Source organism: Aptenodytes patagonicus, chromosome Z (assembly GCF_965638725.1).
Source record: "Aptenodytes patagonicus chromosome Z, bAptPat1.pri.cur, whole genome shotgun sequence".
Taxonomy (NCBI): Eukaryota; Metazoa; Chordata; class Aves; order Sphenisciformes; family Spheniscidae; genus Aptenodytes; species Aptenodytes patagonicus.
The window spans coordinates 4,025,945-4,051,712 of NC_134982.1; the positions used below are offsets into that span (position 1 = coordinate 4,025,945).

Genomic DNA, 25,768 nt, shown 5'->3' on the forward strand with positions numbered 1-25,768 from the left:
TGTAGGGGGGACATTCCCCAGCCGGCATTGGCCATAGGAGGCATCACGCCACATGCACACCCCTTGACTCACCACTCCTTGGGGTTATGATTTTTTTTCTTCCCCAAGCCTGAAATCACTTACAAGGCAAATCATTACATTTACTCCATTCTGGTATACACTGACTCAGGCTCATGTGCTCCTTAGCAAAGCTTAGACCTGTTTCTCCCCCATCGCTGCCTCTCTCTGCCCGTTCAGCCATGGAACAGGTCCACAAAGGCTTCCACTTGCTCTCATCCATCTGAGGCTCTTCAAGCTCACGTAAGGGACGGAGCAAGGGCTGAGCCCGTCTGTGCTGTAGGACTGCACTGAGTGAGAGGCAGAGCTGCAGCCCCTGCCACCAATGTCCAACAAGGCGGCCACATCATGCTGCATGACATCTTGTTTGGTGGGCTGCAACAAAAGCCTAAAGTTATCGCAGGCACCGAGTAAAAACTGGAAGTTACAATGATGTTGTATGGCAACAGGAACTTCATATTCATTCACAGTCAAGCGCGTAATTTTGGTCCAGCCACTTTGCACAGCCTGCACTCGGGGTCAAAAAATTGGTCCAAGTCCAGCCAGGTCATATGAACTTTGGGTCCATCTCAAGATATGCCCCGATTCCCCTCCTCCTGGTGACTCCAGAACTTAGTGTAACTACACCCAAGCATAAGCAAACTCGGTCTCGTGCTTAACCGCTAGCGTAGCATCTCCTAGCTTTTATTGCGTTGCATCAGTCCTCAGCTGGATGTCCCATGTGCTGCCTCACTAGAACTGCTTTAACAGCATCCCTGGGCTAAGTGTTAGAAGAGACTTTGGGGTGTCCATCAGAAAGGTGGCTGGCTACAGCCTCTACCACAACCCATCTGTGTCCGTCTGAGCCAGATGCTTCAATACTTCGTGCACACCTGGAACGCTCTGAAGTAGCCAAGATGCTAAATTCACAAACCAAGGTCTGGTACAGAAGCAGTTGGGGTTACATTAGCACCAGGCTGCACAGTGGGGTTTTTCAACACTGAAAACTAAAAATAGAGACCAAGTTTGCTTTTGATCAACCAAGAGAACAGCTATTTAAAATTCAATACTTAAAATCATTGCAATTTGAAGTAATGCTCCAACAAAAGTTAATGAAAGATAAACCTATTCTGAATGATACAAAGGAAAAAAAGGAGTAATTACTTAGCCAAGCTATAATTTCATTCGTTGTTATTAGGTGGATTTAGATTACTTGCTCACTCGAGATTAGAGATTTGAAGTACATGGCTGAAATCCTCTTTCTAATCCAGAATTGCTAAATCCTTGGCTATTTCTCCATTATCAGATTGATTTGCATCTATGTTCATGTTCAGGACATAATTTCAGTTCTCTGCCAAGTATTTGTTCCTTTCTTCTCCCCTAAACATAATCCCCTATTTTCCTGATAGCAAACACTGTAGAAAAACCAACAGCACCAACTCCTCCCAGGTTCCCCAAGGCTCCCAATGCTTCATTACCTCAGCAGGGTGCTGTAATTACGAACTTCAAAGCAAATGATAATTAATTATATTGAAACAAAAGATGCCAACAATGTGCAACCACTTGAAAAAGAGGTCGGTTGATGTTGTTTGGGGTTTTTTTTTTAAACTTTAACAAACTTGTACACAGGCTTGACAAACCTTCTGCTTTGGATTGCTGCTACCAGAAATGAAATCTAACCCCCGTGCCCTGTTGCTCGGTCCCCTTGGCCTTGCCTGACCGAGAGGTGTTGCTGGGTGTGTGGACGTGGCGAAGGAAGGAGGGAGCAGATGGACCTGGTGCTCCAAGAAACAGGAGCTAAGCCTCAGCTGGTCAACTGGAGTGGCCCTGATGGTGTCAGCAGAGTTATGCCAACTTATGGCAGGGAAGGACTTGATCCTTCGTTCTTTGGAAGAGGATTTTCAGACCCTGTTCCCACCGGTTCTCATATAAACCCATTTCCCTTGGTGATATAGGTACTTGGGGAACTCCCTGAGGTGCTGCCTGTCTGCCCTCATCATCATTAGGGGAAGAGGTGAATTATCTCTGGGTGAGCACTAGAGAAGATGGAGTAGCTGGTGATTTCAGTTTGCACAGTCAAGGGAAAAGCATCGCGTCCCCTGATTCTGCTCGCTGACGTTCAACCCGTGGACTACTTTGGGATAGCAGGATGTCACTTCACGTTCGCTGCCACATTCTAGCAACTGAATCTCACATCAAGACAGGGAGCAAGGAGTTAACCAAGTCTTGCGCTCAGAGACCAGCTGTCGGGGACGGTGTTTAGGCAGCTCTTGAACTGTGGCACTTACTAACCTGCCCATTAGTATTGCTGGAAAAGGCATCTGTATTTTCCTATGTAGAGTAAAACAAAATGGAGAATTGTATGGAAAAAAAACCCCATGTTTCATCTGAGGGGGAAAAAAAAAAAAAAAAAGTAGTCCAGTGGAGATTTAACTCCAGCCCTTTTGGTTTTTCAGCTGTTTAAATGGTTGGGGTGCAAAGGGAGTGGTTGGGTGCTGCCCAGAGTCATAACCACACTGGTTAATGTTTCAGTGCTCAGTCACGTCTGGTTTCTAGCTGTTACCTGCTCTCACTCAACTGATTTTTAACTCACTTGGCATTTTCCGTGCGTGCGAGATGTTTCGTTAGATCCCTTATGCTGTGTGTGTGGAAATAAAAGGCCAGCTAAGAACAGACAAGCCATTAGGCATTAGGTGAGGTATAATCCTCCCTAATCACATTTCTAAACCTGGTAGTTGGAGGTAGGATTAGAGTTATTAACATGGGGACACAAAAGCATATAATTTATTTAACAATTACTGGCTCTTTGTGAAGGGGGGTATACACAAGCTGCAACCGCACACCAGCTCCTCCATCTCGTGCAGGGTGAAGCTGCCGTCAGTGACAAAGCTGGCAGATACGGCTTGCCGTCCACTGGCACAAAGGGCAGCAAAATAGGGGTTACCTTGAATATAAGCAGAAGCAAATCTGAAATCCCCTTGCAGGACCCCTGTGCAGTCCTATAGGAGCATACCTGACATGTAGATATTGAGCTGCGTAAATATAAGCAAATAAAATATCATAGGGTGAAAAAATTTAGCCAGTGTTTCTTAGTCTTCTCTTTTCCTGAACACACTGTAATATAACTGTACAATAGTTTAAAAAGCTGGAACTTGTAGGATGAAGAGCAGGAGGCAAACGCAACAACTGGGAAGCAGCAATGTTGTGCAAGAGCAGCAGGGAAGGGAATTCCAGAGCTCCTGGACCAAACCCTGTCCTGAGCATGCCATACAGTTTTCCCAGCTCAGCTGGGCACTACGGTGTTACACCAGAGATTTATGTGTCAGTTAGACGTCCCGGTAGTCAACAGATTTGTATTTTAATTCTTCAGTCTATCATGCCAATGTACTTGTCTGCCTTTGGAGAACTGAGGTTTGACCTTGTGACTGAGCCGAGGATGTCTGGAACAGTGAGGTTTTTTACCCAATTTGTAAAATAAAAATTAAAAATCCGTGCCCCAGCCTGTTGGCTGGTATGCGTTAACCTACTGAAGGATAGTTCCAAGTTGCTCTAAGAAGGATGTCAGGTCTGTTCAGCAGGACAGGATGCCAAAGCCTGGGGGCAGCTCGGTCTGATCCCAGGACCCTGTAGATGCAGATGGGAAGTCCCAGGGAAAGCCCAACACATGCAGCTCCCTTGTCCGTGCTCTTCGGCTGCCACAGTCCCTGGCAAAGGCTTGGCCCTGGGCCAGTTGCACTCTGCCAGCCGAGTCTTGGGCATGGTTTGGGATTTAGGTCAGGCCAGGGACCATTTGCAGCAACATTTTTCATGTGCCCGCCCTGTTTTGAAAGCCGAAAGTCTAGTACTCTGGGCGTTGTTCATTCCACACCAGTTGGCGTCTCTGGCTGCGGCCAGTTGGCATGGTACGTGCACCGTGTATTGTTCCGCACTGGTGTACCAGACGTGCTCACGATGTACGAAAGAGAAAATGATACTGCTATGGTCAGGTTTAGACCCCACATGCTCTGCAGCTCCCGGCTCAGAGCGTGGAAATCTTTCAGGCAATGCCTTTTATGAGCGACCTGATGGCCTTGACAATGTTTCCAGCTGAGACTGTAATTGGGCCATGTCACGGATTTGAGTCACATCAGCCGCTGTTAAGTCATCGTGCTCAAAAAAAGGGAAAAAGTCAGGAGAGGGGAATGGCAGGATCCCTTCATGGCGACAGTCTTACCTGGCTGGACTTGTAAATGGTGCTGGGATAATTCTCTTACTCCTCCACTCCTCACCCTTTTGCTGAGGCACAACCTAAGAGGAGAAACTGATGACCTGTTTCAAAATAGATGTTTTTCCGAGCCACTAGCCTTCATTTTTAAATTTATGCCAAGTGTAAAATGTCATGGCTTTTCTTCTGGCTTTATCTAGCAGCAGGAGACCGTTATCTACTGACATTACCTGTTAAATAAGTGCAAACTACCTGTAACTGCAGCATTGCATGTGCCTGGGGAACTTACATAAGCCTGAGCTGATGTCAGGGATGGACTTTGGGAAAAAACCTAGAACATCTTAAAGAGGTAGAGTTGACTAATCGAATCATGTCTTCATCTGAAAATGTTGTACCTGCCACTGACACAAATAACGATGATTGAAAGAGGATTCCTGGGGAAAATATTCTCCCCTGTCGTTTTGTTAACTTTGTGCGTTTGACAGCACATCACTGCGTCTAGACGGTTTCACGGGTAGGCTGACAATCAGCTGTCTGGCACTGACACGTGGTAGGTGAGACGCTACATATGCTTTTCCTCCGGATCAGCTAGAGGAGAAATAACAGGAACATCAGCTGAAGGACGAGAAGATAGCAGCCAGGAATGGATAATCAGAAAGAAGCCCAAGCACGCTGGCTGTCATTTCTCCAAGCGTTTCCAGGAGAGGACTATTCATACATGGAGCATCGTAGCTGCCACTGCCCATCAGCAGAGTCATTAGGGTTTGTGCTGGGCAATTTTCTTGGGCAGAATGACTCCTGGACTGAAAGCCCGCTCGAGGCATGTCTCCGCTATGTTTCTTAAGGGTGGACAGAGTTCAGACTGACATTCCCCGACTCTCTCCCTCCCCAGACAGCGTAGTCACCTGTAACGCCAAGTTTGGTGCGTTGCAAAATCCACCCAGGACCGGGGTAAGGAGCCAGCCCTGAACTCCGTCTTGCTCTGGTTACAGCACGCGCAAACCCTGAGCTATTGAGTTCAGTCAAGAGGCTTTCAACTCTGATTAAATTATAGACACATCTGGGAAAGGGCTTTCCGGATGATTCTTCTGTTTCCTTTAACTTCAGCAGGGCTTGCTTTCTCACTGGTGGGCCAGAGGCAAGCTGAGCTTCGTACACAAAATTTAACAGTAATAATTGCACCCAGTTCAAGGTCCTTCAAGGCTTTGCGTTGTGATAAAGTCACCCATCGGGACCACGTGGGGCTTCACAGGGCCAAAATTGTTAGTCTCTGTCCTGCAAACGCACAAACATCTAACACCTGTGTTAGCTAAGGAGAAGCCTATGGTTACACTCATAGAATCATAGAATCATTAAGGTTGGAAAAGAGCTCTAAGATCATCGAGTCCAACCGTCAACCCAACACCACCATGCCCACTAAACCATGTCCCTAAGCGCCTCATCTACACGTCTTTTAAATACCTCCAGGGATGGGGACTCCACCACTTCCCTGGGCAGCCTGTTCCAATGTTTCACCACTCTTTCAGTAAAGACATTTTTCCTCACATCCAATCTAAACCTCCCCTGGCGCAACTTGAGGCCATTTCCTCTTGTCCTATCGCTTGTTACTTGGGAGAAGAGACCGACCCCCACCTCGCTACAACCTCCTTTCAGGTGGTTGTAGAGAGCGATGAGGTCTCCCCTCAGCCTCCTCTTCTCCAGGCTAAACAGTCCCAGTTCCCTCAGCCGCTCCTCATCAGACTTGTTCTCCAGACCCCTCACCAGCCTCGTTGCCCTTCTCTGGACACGCTCCAGCACCTCGACGTCCTTCTTGTAGTGAGGGGCCCAAAACTGAACACAGTATTCGAGGTGCGGCCTCACCGGTGCCGAGTACAGGGGCACGATGACTTCCCTAAGTTACTTCCCAACACAGATCGCTTCCCAATGCAGTTAAGGTCAAAACTACACACAGAGGGCAGCTGGGTCCTTGAGTCCAAAAATAACTGCCAAAACTTGCCTTAAATCCTTACCATCAGAGTTAGCTTTTAAGTTCGTGCAAAACACTTGCATTCATTCTGCAAAGGAAGACACAACGACCTTGGAACGTCTCTAATATCACGTCTTGCCAGTGCTTGAGGTGCAAGCTACTTTTTTTTGCTTTAATCTTCAAGCCAGTGGATGGGGAACAAGACACTGCTTCTGAGGGATGTTACTGTTTGTCTTCAGTTGCTGCAGATAACAAATTGCTGCAGATTACTCTTTGTATAGACTTGGAAAGTGATTTATCTTGGAACGAACACATATAACGCTATTATTGGACATTAGCCCCTTTCATTTGTTTCTTGCTCTTTGCAGACCACTGCTTCTATTTCAGTTGCTGCTTCTATTTATTTGTGCGTGGCGTGCATCTTCCACGTTTCCTAAGGCTTTCATCTTTTGTAGCTCTTTCTTGCCCTCTTCCTTGCTGTGACATATATCAACAGGCTGATTAAGTTCTGAATCTGACTTTTGCTCTGCTTTCCTTACCTCTGGTGCTTAAAACTACATGATCTGTAATATGTTTGCTTGCAGTCGTGTCAAACTTGCATGAAGAAGCTAACTCAGCTGGACTGCAGTTTCCGATTTCGTTTGGTCACATCTATCAGAAGACATACCTCTGTATTTCCGTTTTCACTAGCAATACTACTCTAAAGCATTTAAGATCTCATTATTGTCTGACCTTTCTTCACCTGTAAATGCTAAGGTCCGAAAAATCAGCAGCTGTGCTTGCCTGTGGCTGTAAGCTGGGAGTCTTTTCCTACTGCCATGTTTCATAAATATTGACAAATTATTTTTACAGAGCGATCTGCACAGTGCAGTATATGTAGTCACTCAGACTGGTGGTTTTAAGACAGCTGTCTCAAGGAATCAAGGCTGCGCATCTCAACTTTAAGAGCAGGGACTGCGTTTCGGGAAGCAGTGACTTTAAAAAGGATTTACAGGTCACTGTTGAAAACACTGTGAGCCTATATTCCTGGTTTTACATAGCAGAGGAAATGGGGCCTTTGAATCCATAAGCAGAAGACAACTGAATGAAGGCAGAGAAGCATTATAACACTGTAAATGAATTACAGGACTGTTCATGGTTTTAGTGTCCATGCTTCAAAAAGGAAGTTGTAGAGGTAAAGAGGATTTGGGATGAGCGCTGAAGTTTGGAAGCCCTCCTTGAGGTGAAACACCAAAGAAACTCAGTTTAGTTCGTTTATTTAACAAAAACACTGAGGTGCAACTCGCTCCCAGTCACCAAATACTTATATGCAATAAAGATTTCTATGTAAAGACATCAGTCTAGCAAAACAAAACTAACAAAAAGGTATAATGAGAGCTAACGGCATGAAGCTGAAGCTAAACAGATCCCTTACAGATAAAAGAGAAAGGCGCTCATTTCCACCACACCGACTTACCAGGCAGTTAGTTGGCGGATCCCTTCCACGGCAGGTTTCTTGAGCTGCCTTCTCCATGGCTGATCTGCAATAGCTCAGAGCTGCAAAGGTTGTGGGCTCGAAAAAGGATTCTGTGGGGGAAATTATTTGGCCTTTGAAATGAATAACGTAGAGTAGATGGTTGTAATGGTCCATCTTAGTCATAAATTTGAAGACTCTAGTAAAATGTTGATTTTTAACCTCTCAGTGCCTTAAATCCTGCAGCCAGAACATGGCATCAGGACAATATCCTCCCACATATTGGCGAGAAGCTGGTCTGTATTGCCAGAAAGGCCCGTCCTGAGTACAACAGGGCAAAACTTACTTTTGCAGAGCGTAGATTTTGCTGTGCTGAGAGAAGACGTGCGCCCAGCACCAGCTTGATCCCAAGCTGGGGGAGGCCAAAGCCAGCTGACTCTTACACCAAACGGCAGAGGCGGGGATGACTCCTTGAGCTCTCCCCAACATCCTCTGTAGATACGATGGCTGTCACAGCGTCACGCTGTGGCTGTCCAGAGCAAAGAGCTCCTTCTTCCGTCACCCCAGTCAAAGAAATCAGCCTGCCTCCCTGGTAACGCGGAGTGCCGGGGACGGAGGCTCTAACACAGACTCCCCTGTGGATTACACAGAAAAAGCCATCAGCTGGCTTCAAGCGTTGTTAGAAAGGTAGAGGGTTTTTTTGCATCAGTTCTTCATCCTGATAAATGCCAAGAGCTGAAATAAACAACATGACAGTTTTGTAATGATAAAGTCCCAGTATATTTTAAGGCCTGATTTTTTTATTATGGCAAGATTTTCATTTGGTGATAGCTTCACCTGCATAACAGTAATATATGTTTTGTGTCTCTAAAGAAAACTAAGCAAGAAAGGGTTTTTAGGGTCCTTTGAATTCTTGCTTGATCTATTCTGTCCATCAGAATAACAGTAACTTTTAAAATGATATTGTCATAAATCACTAGTTTTTGAAAGCACAAAGAGAATGTTCAAAATCTAACTACAGCTTTGCAAGACCAATAATAACATAAAGCAAACTTTTACCTCAAAGGATTCTAAACACTTCGTCAACTAATACAGGCAATATATACAGAGATCACTTCCAACTCGGCTACCAATCTCGCACAGATGGTGTAGAAAACTGGGGTAAATCTCGTTGAGACTAATCTATACAAACATATGCTTAATTAGCATAGTGCATCTTACACAGTGTAAAACAGAAACAGACTGTATTGCAATAACTGATCACAGCATAAATTGGTTTATTTTGATCCTTCCTAGGGAGGCACAAACTAGTTTTTTTATTTTGCAGATTTCACTGTAATGAATTAATTTCGGCTTGCCGGAAAAAGCAAACAGAGAAAGGAAATAAGGAGGATGATAGAAAAATTAATCATACCAAGGTTTGCATTTATGCTGAATTTTGTTCCTATGACTGATGCCACTGCCTTCAGCTGGCTTATCCACTGCATAGATTTAAACGCGTACACAAATCCTTGCTGGACCAGGGCCCACCGTTAATTCAGAAACAAAGCTATTGTCCCTTAGGCTGACTCACAAATTACACTTGTTTATTTAAGTCAATAAAGATAAACTTGTGTAAATCTCTTTGTAAACAAAGCTATTTCACTTTAATGACGGCTTATTTAGGGTTAGCATAAATGTGTTTCTAATCAACGTCAACTAATCCAAAATAAAGGATGTAGGCAGATGAATGGTGTAGTATTTGGAATAATAAGAAAGGACAGAGGGATAACCCTAGAAAGAACTGAAACGCTGTCAACATGAAACGTTTCTAATCTATAAAAATCAGGAAAACAGAGGAAAGAAAAGCCAGTTGCAGTGACTATTGACGACTGACAGTGGACGTCCCCTAGCCAGCAGTGAGTGGAGGGCGTATGTCCAAATGGGTCCTCAGGGAGCTCGCACGGGGAGCCCCTGCCCCTCCTTATCTCGGGAGGGAGCGGCGAAGTGCTGAGGTCCCGCAAAATCATCTCCGAGGCTCCGCAGTCTGCTTAACCGCAACCTCCGCCGCCAGCCAAGCGGAGTGTTTTAATGTGTTTTTAACACATTAAAAAGTGTTCTGAGTTCGAGCAGCGTACGACAGTACCGTTCATCGGCGGTGGCTGGCCACACCTAAAGTTTGGCGTAAAAACCGAGGCTTCGAAGCCGGGAGACTGGTATGAAATTGAGTTCACCGAGCTTATGCATAACAACCGTGATCGCATCTGAGCTACCACGCTCCCTGCACGGATCCAGGCCTTCGGGATTTTCCTGTAGCAAGACCTTACTGCCCGGTTGTGTGAAAGCCCCCCATCCGTTTCAGTGCAAAGTCAAGCAAGTTAACGCAGCCTCAAAAGAATTCAAAATTCAAGTGTTTGTCTGACTATGCCGAAGTTGTCTCTCTCAGCTCGCTCTGCTTTCGGTTACTCAGGGCAACTGGGTTTATGTGCAAATACGCACTAGGAATTAAGATAAGTTAAGGCAGTTAAATCATTTACTCACCAGAATTATACAGTGTAAATGAGGAATGTGAGCAGATACATAGATCTTCTCATTGTGTTATGAATTTCTTACAGGAGATGTCACTTCTAAGGGTTACTATCTAACTCCATTCCACCTGATAAATGTAATGTACTTCATAACATAAACACCGACCAGTTAGTGCTATGATGGGTCAGAAAGGCATCTCTTTGCTTTTAGCGCATTATTTTGAATACTAGTTATTTCTCAAGTCCACTTTGACAAGGGTATGAGACAGACACAGCCGGCTTACATCAAGGGCTGTCAAATTTTTTTGCACTGAGGGACTGTTTCCTTTTTCTTTTTGCTCTGCTTTGAAATCTCCTAACAGCCCAGTCTGAAACGACAGTGATTTATGTAATATTGGAAACATACTTCTGCATTTCAGAAGAGGTAGTGAGCAGATTTGAGTTTCAACATTTCAGAGGAATTTCATTACTGAAAAGATAAATAGAAGAGCAGAAATATGAAATGCCTTTTTATGTATTTTGCTGTTACTCCCAGCCTTAAGTCACAGCTTTTTTTAAAGTTTGAGGAGTACTCGGCCCTGTGCCCATATTTAATCTACTATATGTCGGTATGACTGAGCAGAAGTTCCTGTTCGTTTTGGAGATTTTTATGCCTCATGCAATAGATTCCTTTTCATTTATGATGTTAAAGCTCTTCTCTAGTCGCTCTAATGTAATGCCTGTTTGGACACTACGCCAGCAGTTAGTTGTCTTGAAAATCAACCGACACGCTCCTCCTTATGTGATGGGAAAAGCATAGTGTGGTGTCCCCTTTAACCCTCTTCGTGCTGCCACAAGAAGTGACACAGTGTGAAGCTGCTTACAAACTTCATGTGACGTAAGGAGAAGTGGTTTAAGCCCGTACTGAACCCTCTGAGGCTTAGGGAGACACCAGCTCAATCCTAGAGGAGTTGTTCCATGCTGTTACCTACACGGGGGGGGGAAGTTTTTGCCAGCGCTGCACCGTTCGCCCCTGTGGCAGGCAGTCCTACCGTGACATGGAACGGCTGCTTTCACGCCGTTTGGCCATGAAGTAACGCGGCATGAAAGGGAATCTGTCCCTCTCTCAGTTTCCAGACGCAGCTCCTCTGCGCGCCATTCTCTCTTTCATAATCTTTTGCAGATTGGTGGATGATGGAAGCTACCTTCACGTCAGTTTAGAGAGAAAATAACATGCTCAGATGGCATTTACAGTAAGCAGGGAAGCAGCACTGCAGGCGCTGATGTAAGAGACAAAGCACTTATTGAAGTATTTGCTAGTGCTTCAATAGAATGAGCTAAGAAATCTGGGAGCATTTAGCAGGCGTTCTCCGTGGATTTATGGTCATTTTTGTCATACGTTATCTCCTGTCTCGAACATGCTGGCTGATCTTTTTGTATCGCAACTCTGTTCAAAGCTCTTCCTTTTTTTTTTTTTTGGGGGGGGGGGTTCAGTTTAACAGGTCATTTTGACATATTGGTAGTAATGACCTCAACGCAAAAAACATCTGCTCTGCCTCCAAGCCCTGCCTTCCTGGCGTGGCACTTCACGCTTGCCTCCACCTTCAGGTAGTGATAGCCGATAGCATCGGGTCATTTAGAAATCCTACATGTCTTTGAAGTTATCCGACACCGGTGTCGTATTTCTTTTACCTCTTAGGGGATCTGGCCACAGCCTTTGGGAAGTCAACATGTATTCTCTGTAGCATTGCGCAGCCAGCTACCGTTTCATCATGTGTTCTTTAGTTCTGAGATTATTTCCCTTGTTCTTTCTAGCAGACAGGTGACTGCGAAATACCGCTGTGCTGCTTCTGTCTCTCTGCACAAGGACGCCATCTGTGAGGATGTGGATCCCCCTGACACACGTTAACATACTTTCTGAGAGATGCTGATGCTCTTCCGCTGCAGGTTCAAATCCAAATGGGACTGTCAAGCACCTGTACCTAACCGCTAATGGCCAAAATGTGCTGAGCTACACGGCTTAGTTAATAGCATCCAGCTTTGGTATCAGGGATTGGTTTTTGCCATTTCTTTGTTTTCACCAAATCAGGTACTATTTCTGCAGTTGCAGGTGTGTGGCCGGGAGCCCTTTCTAGAGCGGTGTTTAAGTTGCAGATGCACATCTTGCCCGGCTCCTCCACGGCGGCCATGCTTCTCAGGTAACTTCTGGGCTCTGTGATTTGCAGCCCCAATGCCGCCTTCTTCCATTTGATTTATTTCTCCTGCCGCCTGCCACTTCTGGAGAACAAGTCTTCTGAGGAGCGGCTGAGGGAACTGGGGTTGTTTAGCCTGGAGAAAAGGAGGCTGAGGGGAGACCTCATCGCTCTCTACAACTCCCTGAAAGGAGGTTGTAGCGAGGTGGGGGTCGGTCTCTTCTCCCAAGTAACAAGCGATAGGACGAGAAGAAATGGCCTCAAGTTGCGCCAGGGGAGGTTTAGATTGGACGTGAGGAAAAATGTCTTTACTGAAAGAGTGGTTAAACACTGGAACAGGCTGCCCAGGGAAGTGGTTGAGTCCCCATCCCTGGAGGTATTTAAAAGACGTGTAGATGAGGCACTTAGGGACATGGTTTAGTGGGCATGGTGGTGTTGGGTTGACAGTTGGACTCGATGATCTTAGAGGTCTTTTCCAACCTCAATGATTCTATGATTCTATGATTCTATGATTCCTTTCCTAAAGAAAGGAGGTTTATACAAACGCTGGGTTTTTTTTGTCCGAGTGCCCCAATACAAGCTTGTCAACCTTCTGACCTATTTCAACCAAACCTTTCCGAAGCAGAGCTTTTGGAAACACAAGGTCTGTCAAGTTTCCCGGCAAACAGCGGCTGCGTTAGGAAAGAAAAACCTTGTTAGTGCTCCGCCCAGGAGAAAGGCAGAGAAAGCTCAGCCCTTATCAGCACCGTTTGGCTTCCTTGGCAGTAGAGAAACGGTGGGCAGCTGGCCAGCCAGCAGACACATAGCCCTGAACCAGCCATAGCATGTGCTGCTCTCTGCCCAGACGGCAAGCCAATAAAAGTAGGTTGGGGACATAGAAGGGAGCTTTGGATATATCAGAAGTTAGCCTCAAGGATATGAGAGGAGAGGGGGCTGCGGATTTATTGCAGTGGAGAGGCGAGGGGAATGTCTGACACAAATCCACAGAAAAACTGAGCTTAATTAACTTGCTGTTCATAGAAAAAAATCTCTCCGAATGCAGTGAAACCTCCACAAAGCAAGTGCTGTGTTGGCTGAATAGCCTGTATCTGCTTCCAGGTACAACATGCCTGGAACACCTCCTTATCTTTCAAAAACATGATGGTAATCTGTTAGCAGCTCTGCATTGTCTGCAGCAGATATCTTCTCCATTTTACTTTTGTGCTTCTTTCATGACCGGCGTGAATCTCAAACTGATGGAACTGGAGGAAAAAATACAACAGAAGAACCGAATAAGCTATATGTCTGCTTCAAGCTGGGAAAATCCAAGGACAGACGAGGCAAGAGGGAGATTTCTGCGAGTCCACATCCATCGTTCTGTCAGAAGGGCTAAATGATGGGAGAGGTGCCTCACCTGGCTCCTGCGAATACCAAGCCTGTTGAGATGGGATACGTGCCCAAGACGCTGAATCATAGCACCTACGTCACCGAGTGCAGAAACCGTTTCAGTCCGGAACAGGAGCGTTCCTCTGGAAAGCAAGCTGTTATGCTGGGGAGATGGGGACCTCAGGTACTAGAGAAGTGGCCTGCAGTTGAGATATATGGGGAGGGGGAAGTAAGGAAAAGTATCAAAAAGTGGAAGCAAAAAAACCAGAGCATCTCCAACAGACTTACAGCAAAGCAGGAACAGACCTTTTCACCCGAAGAAACCCCATTAAACTCCCATCTTGTGGCTTCCCACTCATGCTTTGGGGAACCTGCCGGGCATCACCGCAAGGACCTCTGTAGACAAAGCAGCAACGGGTTTTGCACGCTGGCGGGTCCCCGGCCGCCAACAGGCTCTAATTTACTTGTGGTGAGCCTGGGCATTTACTGAGGCGCAGGAATTTGGTTATATTACAGCATTACCACACCAGAGGTGGTTAAAGCTGTGAAGAGTCTACTGAAGGCAGTCGCTAAGAAAAAAACCCCACAACCCAACGTGAGGGGAAAACCGCCCTCTTAAGAGCCATTGACGATGAGGGGGGCAGCCCCCACGCCGTGCGGTGGCATCGGCAGCCCCGAGGCTGGTGCAGGCGGAGGGAGGCCGGGCAGGGCGGCCTTATCTCAGCGTCAGGCCTTGGGGACCGTCAGGATCGCAGCAGCCCCGCAGGGCCCGTCCCAGCCTGAAGCCGTACGCGATCGCAGGAGACGAAGGCTCGGGCAGTTGAAATCTGTTTCGGGACCAGGTCAGGGAAATGGGGCCAAGGGAGCGGGGCCACGCCGCCCTCAGGCCACGGCTGTGGGGACAGTGGGGCGTCGTGCCCCCTGAGGGGCCGCCATGGCCGCCGCGCTGCACCGGCCCTCTGAGGGGGGAGGTTTCGCCCTCCCTTGTCCAAGGAGCATTTAAACTTCGATTTAGCTACGGCTTTATAGGCCGCTCGAGGGCAGGCGGCCCGGGGGTATCCCCGTGCCGGGCCCGCCGCGGTCCCTGAGGTAATTTCTGGCGGGAAGGAGCGCACTATTTTTTCTCAGCTCCCACCCGCGCCCGGCGCGGAGGGTTACGGGGAACGGCGCCAGTGCCCGCTGACGCCGCCAGTGCGGCTGCGCGCCTGCGGGTCACTCAAACCGCCGCCCCGCGTCGCCTTTCCCGATCAACCGCCCCCAGCGGGCGCGCGGGGCGAAGAGTGACGGCCGGCCAGACCAATGAGCGGCGCCGCCCCGCCCCCGCCGCGCGGGGCACGCAGCACCGCCCACCCGGCTCCGCCTCCCTTCGCCTCGCGTCTTTTTTTTAATTTCTCTCGCCTTCTTTTTTTTTCCGCCGCGGGCACTCGATTGGCGGCTCAATCCGCCAATCGGCGGGGCGGGTCGGGCCTCCGCGGCCGCTGCCCAATCCTCGCCCTCTCTTTCTCAAGTGACGGGCGGCGCAGCCAGTGCGCTGCCTCCCCGCCCACCGCCGGGGGCGGGGCACGGCGGGAGCCAATGGGCGCGGGGAGGGCGGGCGCGCAGGGGAAGGCAGCGCTGAGGGAGGAGGGCGGCCGCGCAGCTCGCCGAGGAAGAGGTTGGTCCCGGGGCGGTTTCGGCGGGCGGCCCGGCCGCGCCGCGGGAGGGGGGCGCCGGGCCGCCGCTCCTCGGGAAGGGGTGCCCCGGCGGCTGTGTACGGGCCGGGGGGGGACGGAACGGGCCTGGTCCCGGCGGGGGGACGGGGGCGCCTCCCCACGCCCTCCTCCCCCTTTGTTGTGGTGGGACGCGGCCGGCGCTGAGGGCGGCGGGCGGCGGTGGGCCCCGGCGGCGGCGGGCCCCGGCGGCGGCCCCGGGGCTTGGCGGGGAGGGGGGGGGGGGCTGCCTCTGCCGGCGGGAGGAAACGGCCGCGTGGGGCGAGGGGGGCGGCTCCTGCCGGCCGCTCGCTGGGTCTGCGAGAGGGGAAGGGGGGTGGGGGGGAAGGTCGCTGTCACCCCCCGCCGCCCACACGCCGGAATAGCCCCCGACGCGGGGCGGTGAAGGGTGGGAAGGGCCGGCTTGTGCCCCCCCCCCCTGGAGTCTGTATGGGGGGCGACGAGGCGGGGGGGGGGGGAGTTCTGCTTCTCCTCCCTTTCCCCCTCCCTCTCTGCCCGGTCTTTTTTTCTTGCAGAGATCAGGTGTGCAGAACTTCGTGCCGGGGTGGCGGAGAAAGTTAGGAGCAAGTTGCAAAGAAGTGTTTAGGATTGCAGGCTTTGCTTCAACCAGTGCCCTTTTGTCTGTTCCTCTCCCAGTCCAGAGCCATGGATGTGAAACACGCACAGCTTACATGAGACGTGTACATGTGGATCGAGATTAGTGGTTTTCTTCACGGCACCGGTTTTAGTGCTGTGGCTATCTATGCATTGTAAGATGTAAACAAACATCATCTGCTGAGTGTTTCACCCACCTTGATAAGCACATGGGAGAAGTTGTGTTGTGATAAATACAAGTCGTTGGTGTTACTGCAGAGTTGTGGAGTTCCTAATTGTAATTTTTGGTGGGGAGTGGAGGGCAAGAGAAGAAGTGTGACACAGTACGGTCTTTTAGTCTTCACTCCGGGGAAATACAAGAAGGAAAAAAAAAAAAGTGGGTGAAGAGCCCTTGTGATAGTCTTGGAGAGCTGTTGAATTGAACAGCTGGGATTCAGACTGCAGCCTAGTCTCATGTCTTTTTGGTTGTCCATCACAGTTTTTGACTAAAAAAACCCCACAACACGTGTGTTGTGCTTTTCAAATACTTTACAAACAAGTGGATAGCATTAAGGAAAAGTTTTGCTTCCTGGGTTTACCAAACAAGTATTTCTGAAAATGCTGCTAGTGAATGCTACAAACTGTGTATGTTGCGTGTAAAGCTCATGTTATCACAGTTCATAGTTATAAACGAGTCAGATTCCATCTGTAGCAAGAAGTTTATAATGACAGCTTATTAGGAGACCGCACATAACAGCAGGTTTTTCTGTTCTTAAGTGTTCCTCTCTTAGCCTGGAGAGCTGTACTTTCAGACTGATTCATGACATTATTTCTGTGGGGGCTGGACTCTGTAGTGAGAGACTGATTAGTCTTTGCTCTGTTCTCCAGACTGAAGGGGAGGAAAAAAAAAAAACCTTGTTAAGGCAAAAGGCTTCTGTTAGCAGAACAAGGTTGCTGTTTAGACTTTCCTATGCTTTATCGCAGTTTTGGAGCTTGCATGGTGCTCGAGTAGATTATTTGTGTGTGTGTTTGTTCTGAGGCGTAGCTTTAAAACTTTAGCATTTACAAACTGTAGTGAATTAGAGGGGAATGAGAATGTAAGTAAAGGGGAGGTTTTTGAAGTCCCTTCCCCCCGTTTGCTTAGCACTATCGTGATGAAAGATAGCATTAGTTACAAATGCCTTTAAAAAGAGGAAGGGGAGGATCTCATTTAAGGCGGTTTAAACTTAACTCAAAGATGAGTCTAAGCACATGTTTAACAACATATTGGGATGTTTAATAGAGTAACCTCGTAGTTGATTGTTGTTCTGCAGTTGTGTGGATCAGACTTGGACTACACTGATAGTCACCGAAACGAATGAAAGTGTTTGAAGATCCGGTTTTCTTTATGGAAGAAGCTGGGTGTGTGTAATATAATCTCGGAGAATAATTTGTCAACTTTCCTGAGGTTCTGTTTTATGATGAAAAGAAGAACACAATTGAAAAAATAAGGTTAAAAAAATTGGTCTCTTAACTGATCTCTTCTTTTCCTCCACCCAGAAGCTAGATTCATGAACAAAATCAAATAAGTTTGAATTACACAGTGAATCTCCAAATGAAAGGCACTCCTGGGTCCTCCTCCATCTTCCTGTTCCACTTGATCTTTCAGAAGTGTTGAGCACCAGTTGATATAATTGAGTTTATTGGAGCTCAAAAAAACCTCTGCTACCGAGAGCAACTTTAAAAAACAAAACTTGTTTCCATCTCTCTAATCCCTTTCCCACAAAAGTACTGGGAGAACAGGCTTTGTAGTAGGTTCTGGATAACAATGAATCTGAGCTCTGCTTGAGACTGAAGAGAATTCCTAAGTTTTGTTTGTATAAAGAACAGTACGCAAAGTTTTAATTATTATAAAAAGTATTCTAGAGTTTTCAAATGTATTCAACGCTGCCTTAATGATTGTGCATGTAAATGCCCTGTAATTGAAAGCATCCATTTATGGGCCTGACTTGCTAAGTGAGGTGTAAATTCTGCTTTTCAGATTGGATTTAATGACTTTTATCATAAAGCCACAAACTGGTTGTGAGCTGTGCCGAGAGGCAAACAATACCTAAGCTTACTTTGCCAAAATATTTGTAATTGTTGATTTGTTAAACTGAATTGCTGCAGGTCATGCGATGGGATTAGTTTTTTGTAATAGAATGGAGAGTACAGGCAGCCCTGTGTTCAATACTCTCTGGGCTAGAAGAAATTGGCTACTGCAGAAAACCTTCCTAAACGTTGCTCTCCACTTCCAGTAGAGAAGCTGTGTTACAAACAGTAAGGCTTCGTTCCTCATCACATTTTATTATGATTATGTGTGTTTGACAGCCACAGTGTGAAGTAAGACCAAGAAGAGGCTGCGAGAGAGCAGGAGCTCCTGGGTCCCCTATCAGTTTAGTCTGGGGCTCAAGCTTGATTTAATGACACTGGAGCAATACGAGCTTAACGTGAGACAACTCTTCAGTGCAGAGTGAACTCTGCTTATCAAGGGGGTGGGGGGGCTGGCCTGTCTGAAGAACATTTATGTTAGGCCTGTTCTGAAAGTGAACTTGCATTAACTCATTGCTAAGTGCAATTATTTATGGTTTAACAAAGTGGAGAAACTGCTAAGCGATACAGATAAAAACAGAAACAGGTACCTAGGTACCTGATGATCAGTTCTGTGAATATTCGTGTCAAATTTAGCCCAGGAGTATTTATTTTCTAAAATAAACTGACGCTTGCCTGTTACGGGGTGGAAAACTTTAGCCAAAACAGATGAGGTGAGAAGGGCTTAAACTGCTGTGGTTTGGAGTGCTTGTTTGGTGCTTTTGTGGGGGCTATTGAGGCCTTTTAGTTTTAAGGAGCAATACTGTGAGGTTGTTCATAATACTAAGTACGTGGAAGAAGGTTGCTGCTTTGCAGACAGGTGGATTGGCCAACTGCAGTTGTGGTAATGTTCCTCTTTTGTAATTCTAGGAGAGTTGCTTAAATACATCAGTCCTATTAGTAGTTTAATCAAAGGTCAGTAAAATTAACATCTCTTCTTTCTCATGTCTCCAGTTGCATGCAATTTTAGTGTACTATGAATGCATAGTGTTAATACAGTGTGCTAATTTTCTAATAGCAAGATAGCTTTTCATTATTACATTTGTCTGTAATTTGCAGTAGTCTTTAGTAATTGAAGACAAACCCAGCTTCTGAAGCTTTCATAACATCATGATCGTGCTTATTTTAGTTCTGTGTATGAGAAACATGAGTTTTCTCATTTGATTCATAATCAAACTTCATGAAATGAGTGAGAGGAAAAAAGTCTACTTTCAAAGTAGGTGGGTAATTCTGTTCTCAATGAGCTGTATGAAGATAATACAGTTACACAGTTTCAAGATGCATTGCAATACTAGAGCATAATAAAAATTAATGTGTAAATTGATTCTGCGTATAGGCACGTTACAAAATCCTTGTTCTAAAGCTGACCCAGAGGAAGAATTTTATTCGCTCCTGTCCCCCCAGATCACAAGCAGCCTGCCTTGAATTTCATCGGCTCGTGTCAAAGCTGAACCAGGACCTTGGCTTTACTTCTCAGAGCTTTGGCCTGTGAGCTGGCCAGATGGAGCCCCTTGGGAGGGAGCTCTTTAGAGCCACTTCCCACTGCTGACCTAATTGCCTGAAAAGCTGAACTGGGGGGTGGATCTGAGGGCATTGCTCAGTAGGGCTGGATTCCCCTTCCCCAAAGCAAAAAAAACCCCAAACACCCAAAAACCAGTAAGGGGATACTTGAAGCTGTCCTGCTCTGACCTGAATATGAGGAGGGAAGGATGGGCACCATCTCACTTTCTCGTGTGGTGGTTCTTTAGAAAAGTATGTGTGTGGCAGTAGGTTTTGAGCTTCTCCAGTATGACAAAACCAGGTGTCTCTAATATGCATTTGTAGGGGAAGAAAGAATTAGCCCTTCTGGAATCTCAACAGGCAGTTTTTGGAGGGGTTGTGGGTGCAAGAGAAGTAGTGAAATGTCTTCCCTTGTGTCCCGGTTTCGGCTGGGGTAGGGTTAATTTCCTTCCTAGTAGCTGGTACAGTGCTGTGGTTTGGATTTAGGATGAGAACAATGTTGATAACACACCGATGTTTGAGTTGTTGCTGAGCAGTGCTTACACTAGTCAAGGACTTTTCAGCTCTTCATGCCCTGCCAGCGGGAAGCTGGGAGGGGGCACAGCCAGGAGAGCTGACCCAAACTGGTCAAAGGGATATTCCATACCATGGGACATCATGCTCAGTACATAAACTGGGGGGAGGTGGCCAGGGGGCGGTGACTGCTGCTCGGGGACGGGCTGGGCATCGGTCGGTGGGTGGTGAGCAATTGCATTGTGCATCACTTATTTTGTATATTCTTTTATCATGATTATTATTTTCCCTTCCTTTTCTGTCCTATTAAACTGTCTTTATCTCAACCCATGAATTTTACTCCCCCCCCCCCCCCCCCCCCCCCCCAATTCTCTCCCCCATTCCACTTGGGGGGGGGGAAGTGAGCGAACGGCTGTGTAGTGTTTAGCTGCCTGCCAGGTTAAACCACAACACCTTGTCCGTTCCACCGAGAGCTTTAACTAGAGTGTATTCTATCTGAAAGGGAAAAGACTGGCTTTGATTTTAGTTTGAACAGCATACAGAATTCAGGTTTCCTGCAAGTTGAGATCATTAACGTTGGGGAAAACTCTCAGATTCCACTGAGAATAAACTCTCTCCTTGTTGTTTGGAATGACATAGCCTGAAGGATCCAGAAGCAGATCATAAATTAGTTTTGTTTTGCTTCTGTTCAATGCAAGATGAAATACTTGTTTTATCGTTTCTCTAAGTCTTAATGACTCTGGATTAATATAGGAGACATATGCAGTACTGCATAAGCTATGTCCTTTAAAACTTCAACTCTCAGTATTGTTTAGCCTAACGTAAGGTCTTGATACTGCCTTAAATAGACTGTGCTTCAATTAATGTTACCTTATTCTGAAGCCACTAATATCACAGGGATGCAGATTTAGATCTTCTAAAAGATCTGAAACATTGTGCACTTGGTGAAATTGAAAAAGAAACTTGTCCAAATTCCAGGATTAATGAAAAAAAAAATTGCCTTTTAAAAAAAAATCACAAAAATGGGACTAAAACAGGGAGGAAATGAACTTGTAGACTCTCTCTCAAATGCCACAAATTATTTTCCTCGATCTTCTTTCCTCAGGAGCTTAACTTCTGTCCTCTTTATTCCAGAAGAGCTCTCGCAAATGAAATTCCTCTAAGCCAGAATACTTCTAGTAAAACCAAGAGAGATCAGATTTCTTTATTTCAAGTTTAAGATGAATAAGCAGACTGATATGAAATATGTTGCATAAGGCTTTAGAAGAAATCAGCCAGAAATCACTTGATATTTTTGGTAGCACCAATGTGTTTATAGTATGTTCCAGACACTCAGGAAAGAAAAATTTCCCTTGAAGATTTTAGTCTGCTAGCATGCTGCCCTTAAGGTTTTCATCTTTTATGCTTAGTTATTGCTGGGATCATGAGCTTAATACTTAATACTTGTTCCAGAGAACCACGGTAGAATGGAATAATAGCAGACATGACTCAAACTGTGACTTTAAAAGTTGCCAACTATGACACTGTTTGACCAACTATAGAAACGTGTGCATCAGGAGGCAGAGATACACTACAGGGGCAGAGATAAAACAAATACCACCAAAGTTAGGCAATTTGTAAATTTTCCAGTATTAATCTGTTGGGGATAACAGCACGTGCTCCCTATGTTCCAGCAGTCCAAAGAAACACTCGTACCTCTCTGGGCAAGAGAGTGAGTACTCCTTGAGTACTCAAAGCTGCAGTTTTAAGGCATGATCCAGAGAACGTGGAAAGGGATAAAATAGTGGAAGCTTTCTGCTCTGTGTCGCACTGCTGCCTTGATACTAGTAGCTCAGCTATAGTTGAGCTCAGAAAGGGGTCTTGAAAATCTCCCTGCCATTACTCACAGAGTCCCAATATGTTGGTGTGTTGTAGTGGGAACAGTACACAGGAAGGTAAAAGATCAGATTTGGGCTATGATGTTGGGCCTCAGTAGAAAGAGAGTGAGCAAGGGAGAGACAGTGCAGAGAATAAGCAACGGCAAAGCACATTTAAGGTCCTTAAAAGCAAAAGCAAACTGAATGAGTACTCAGTTTTTGGAGATGGTTGGCTGTAGACTACAAGGAAATCACAAAAACTGTATTGCAAGGAAAAAGGCGTATTACATGTTTAGCGTGTATTTAATCTGCAGCCATTTTAGCAACGTGGGGATGTTTCTTGCAGTGTTGGCAAAGATTGTTTTCTGGGTGCATTTGGGGGAAAAAGCATTTTATATCTTTTTCCTTGTACGCTTTCTTCATCCACGAAAAGACTAGAGGAATGTTTTTAGCAAGAGGCTAGTGTCAACAGTGACAGTGTATGAGAGGATGATTCTTTAGGAGCAAAGATCAAAACTCCTTATGTTACTGTATCAGTTTGAAGGCAAAAGTTACAGGTGCTGAATTGAAATGGGATTTGCTGGTCAAAAAATGAGCTGCAACAGTGACTCCTAAACCCATTGGTGTAAACATGTTGTCTGAGACTGTCAAGGTGGATACAGATAGAACCCAACGCAACTGTAGGGCTCCTCATTTTTATTTGAGCTCCTGCCAGATGTTCAGCAGCAGACATGTGCTGTCTGCCTTCTATGTCCAAATTCCTCATGAGGTGTAGATTTCTGTCTTCGTACTTTTTATTTTAGTTATAATGTTGAGAGCTTTAGGATAATATGACCAAAAAGATAAGTGAAAAGATAACCATAGACTGATAGAGTTTTTTTCTGTGGTCTTTAGATCAGTCCTTATGAAATGTCTTCAAGTACTTGTAATTTAATTGAAGTAGTAAAGCTTTTTCAGGCTTGGCATCTGTCCAGAGGAGCTTCCCAAACTGTATGAGCTGTGTTCAGATACTTTCTTTGTGACAAAAGGCTGATAGTCTTCTATTTGAGGGAGGGACATGATTCAAATGTACAGAATCATGAAGCTTGTGGACGAGATGAATACAAACAGTTCTTCAGCAAAGCTTGCAGTGGTAGAACAAGGGGCACTTTCTGACACTAGAAAGAGATCAAATTAAAACAGCTAAAAGTACTTCTTCAGGCAGTGGGCAGTTAAACTCTGGTGCTGTCTGCCACAAGAGGTTGTGGAGGCAGGTTCAAAAAGCGGTTAGATGAATTTGTGGACAGCAGGTTCATAAATGGGTGCTAAAGGGAATAGGCAGGAATGTAGCCTTTAATTTCCTGCTGTAGCAGTTTAAGATGCTGAAGAACTATGGGGAGAATGGGCTACATAAAATGGCCAGGCTCATCTGCTTTCCTTGAGTAGGGTGTCCTTTTGCCACCTTTGGAGACAGAGCACAAGACTAGATGCACTGCTTTTCTGACCCAGTAGGGTATTTCTTATTAATGCCTTTATTGCTGCTTTTTCCTTGCATAATTTGCATTTATCAAAATTGCTCCCAGTTCAGCCTAACCATGCCTTGCACTTTGCAGCGCCTCCTCTAGGCTTGGAGCAGAGTACCACTTTTACATAAATTAAGCTGGCTGAAGTATTCTCTTACGAGTACTCATCGCAGTCGGCCGAAGTATTAAGCTGAATGAAGTCCTGTCCTACTTGTGTCACATTCTCTCTGCTCAGCCTTTGAAAGACATGGGGTCACTACTGGAATAACTAAGTGAAATTCTTATTGATACTCCTGGCAAATCCCTGACATGGCAAAACAATACCTAGAAGGAAGAAGGTAGTTTAAGCCTCCCAGACTCTTAGTCTGCAGCTGTGGTGTATGTTGTGTTTTGTTTTTTTTTTTAAACAGCTGCTAAGCTGCAATAATCATTGTAATAAAGGGCTCTTTAAGTGTGTCCCTTTGTGGTTTTGCTTTTTTTTTAAAAAAAAAAGCTTAATTTTCACAGGGGTAGCAGATCAACCTGTGCTTTCTGACATCTACAGAAACTGCATGAGCAAAGGTCTGCAAGGGAACTGGTTAAAACTAAGTATAACATCTGGAAATTTCTGATTAGTTAGGTCTGAGCTGACAGTCCTTTGGAAATGGGAAAAGAAAGATTTTTTCTTTTTTGCCTCTGAGTATGTCAAAAATAGTATGAGAGTTCAAATATCAAGAAAAACTGAAATGTATGGGGTTTCTAAATTCTTTCCCCCTGCAAGACTTAAATCACTCAATGTGCATTTGAAGCAGAAAAGCAAATCTTAGTTTAAAAAAAAAGTAAAGCACCAGAGAATACAGAAAGTGATATATAGATCAGTGTTATGTCTTAAGGGAGAGAATACTGCAAAATTGGACACCTCATCACAAGGAGTATTGTAAAGCTGAGAAATTAGATAAAAGCATTGAGAATGTTTAGAGGGCCTGGAAGAATAGGCAATTTACCTTGGTGGTAAATGAGACCCTACTGAAGCGTGTGTTTTATAAGGCTGATAGTCAAAGGAGTATTGTGGGGCATTGAAAGGTGTCAAATCTGAAGGTAAAGAACAGGAAATACGTATATTATGTGTCAATAAACAGCAGAAGAATTGGGGTGTGGATAAGCAATGATACTGGTACTCGGTTGCCTACATCTGTCGGCATTGAATTTGATGTTCAGATATTAAACCATCAGTTGCTAGTGTTTAAAACGGGATCTTTGCAGCAAAAGAGGCTATCCTCTTTGGTTTGGTCTTTCTGAATTTCTTGCGTGTGCCTCTGAAGCACCTAATGTTGGCCTTGCTCAAATGTTGAAGTCTTTTTACAAAGCTCCAAGTGACTGTCGTTCCCTGTTTCAGAAACCTAGTGTGAGTGTTTCTTAAAACAGCCGAGGCCATGCAAGCCTCCTGTTTCATCTCTGGAGCTACCCAGTGTACTGGATTAGGGTTCTAATGAGGTTCACTCCCAGGCCCGCGAACAGTTCAGATCATGTGGAAAAGGGTCTAAGACTTCTTAATTTGGCTTTGCCACCAAAATAAATGATCTAAATTAAAGTGCATGCCCAGGTTGCATTTCCAGTGATGCAGTCAACCCTAACACCGCTGCTGAAGGCTGGGGCTGGAGCCTTCCATCCATGCTCCTGTAACTCACCTCAACTTAGAGTACCATGTGTGAGCTGGTGCAACGTGTTAACCTGAAAGAGAACTAACTTGGCAAAAAAACCCAACTTGATCAGTTTTTACTTGGTTACCTAGCTGAGTCTTTGTGCAAAGGTATTAGTGGTGCTGAGGTGGTGGTGGTGCCATAGGAAAGAAAGGAAGGAGACCTGGGCTTCCAGTGGCAGGAAGCTGTTGTGTTGGCTTGGCTCCCTATGAAACCGTACCCTGAGTGTCTTAGTGTTTAATTTGAAAATGTTGGATATTGAGTTTATTTTTCTTGTTTGCTGCAGCCGGGGCTCCAGTGCAATGCTTTTGCAGGCTGCAAAACCTGCAGTCTGAAATATCGGGGACAATTCTGTAATAATTTAACGTTTCTGAAAGAATAAAAGTTCTTTTCATATTATAGTCTTGTGTGAAAATGAATGCTTTGACTTTTCACCAAGGCCTCTACTGACAGGACAAGGGTCAATGGTTTTAAACTAAAAGAGAGTAGGTTTAGATTGGATATGAGGAAGAAATTTTTTACGCTGAGGGTGGTGAGGCACTGGGACAGGTTGCCCAGAGAGGGCGTGGATGCCCCATCCCTGGAAACATTCCAGGTCAGGTTGGACGGGGCTCTGAGCGACCTG

The 25,768-nt window shown here is 45.8% G+C and overlaps 1 protein-coding gene across 3 annotated transcripts in view; it reads left to right on the forward strand.

Annotated features, from left to right (window-relative positions):
* Positions 1-15,284: 15,284 nt before the first annotated feature.
* The window catches only part of LOC143172424 (mothers against decapentaplegic homolog 2), a 52,458-nt gene continuing 41,974 nt past the window's right edge, over positions 15,285-25,768 (forward strand). For all 3 annotated transcript variants that reach the window (XM_076361869.1, XM_076361871.1, XM_076361870.1), the window contains exon 1: positions 15,285-15,356. The gene's annotated coding sequence lies outside the window, so the exon portion shown is untranslated. The remainder of the gene's footprint in view (positions 15,357-25,768) is intronic.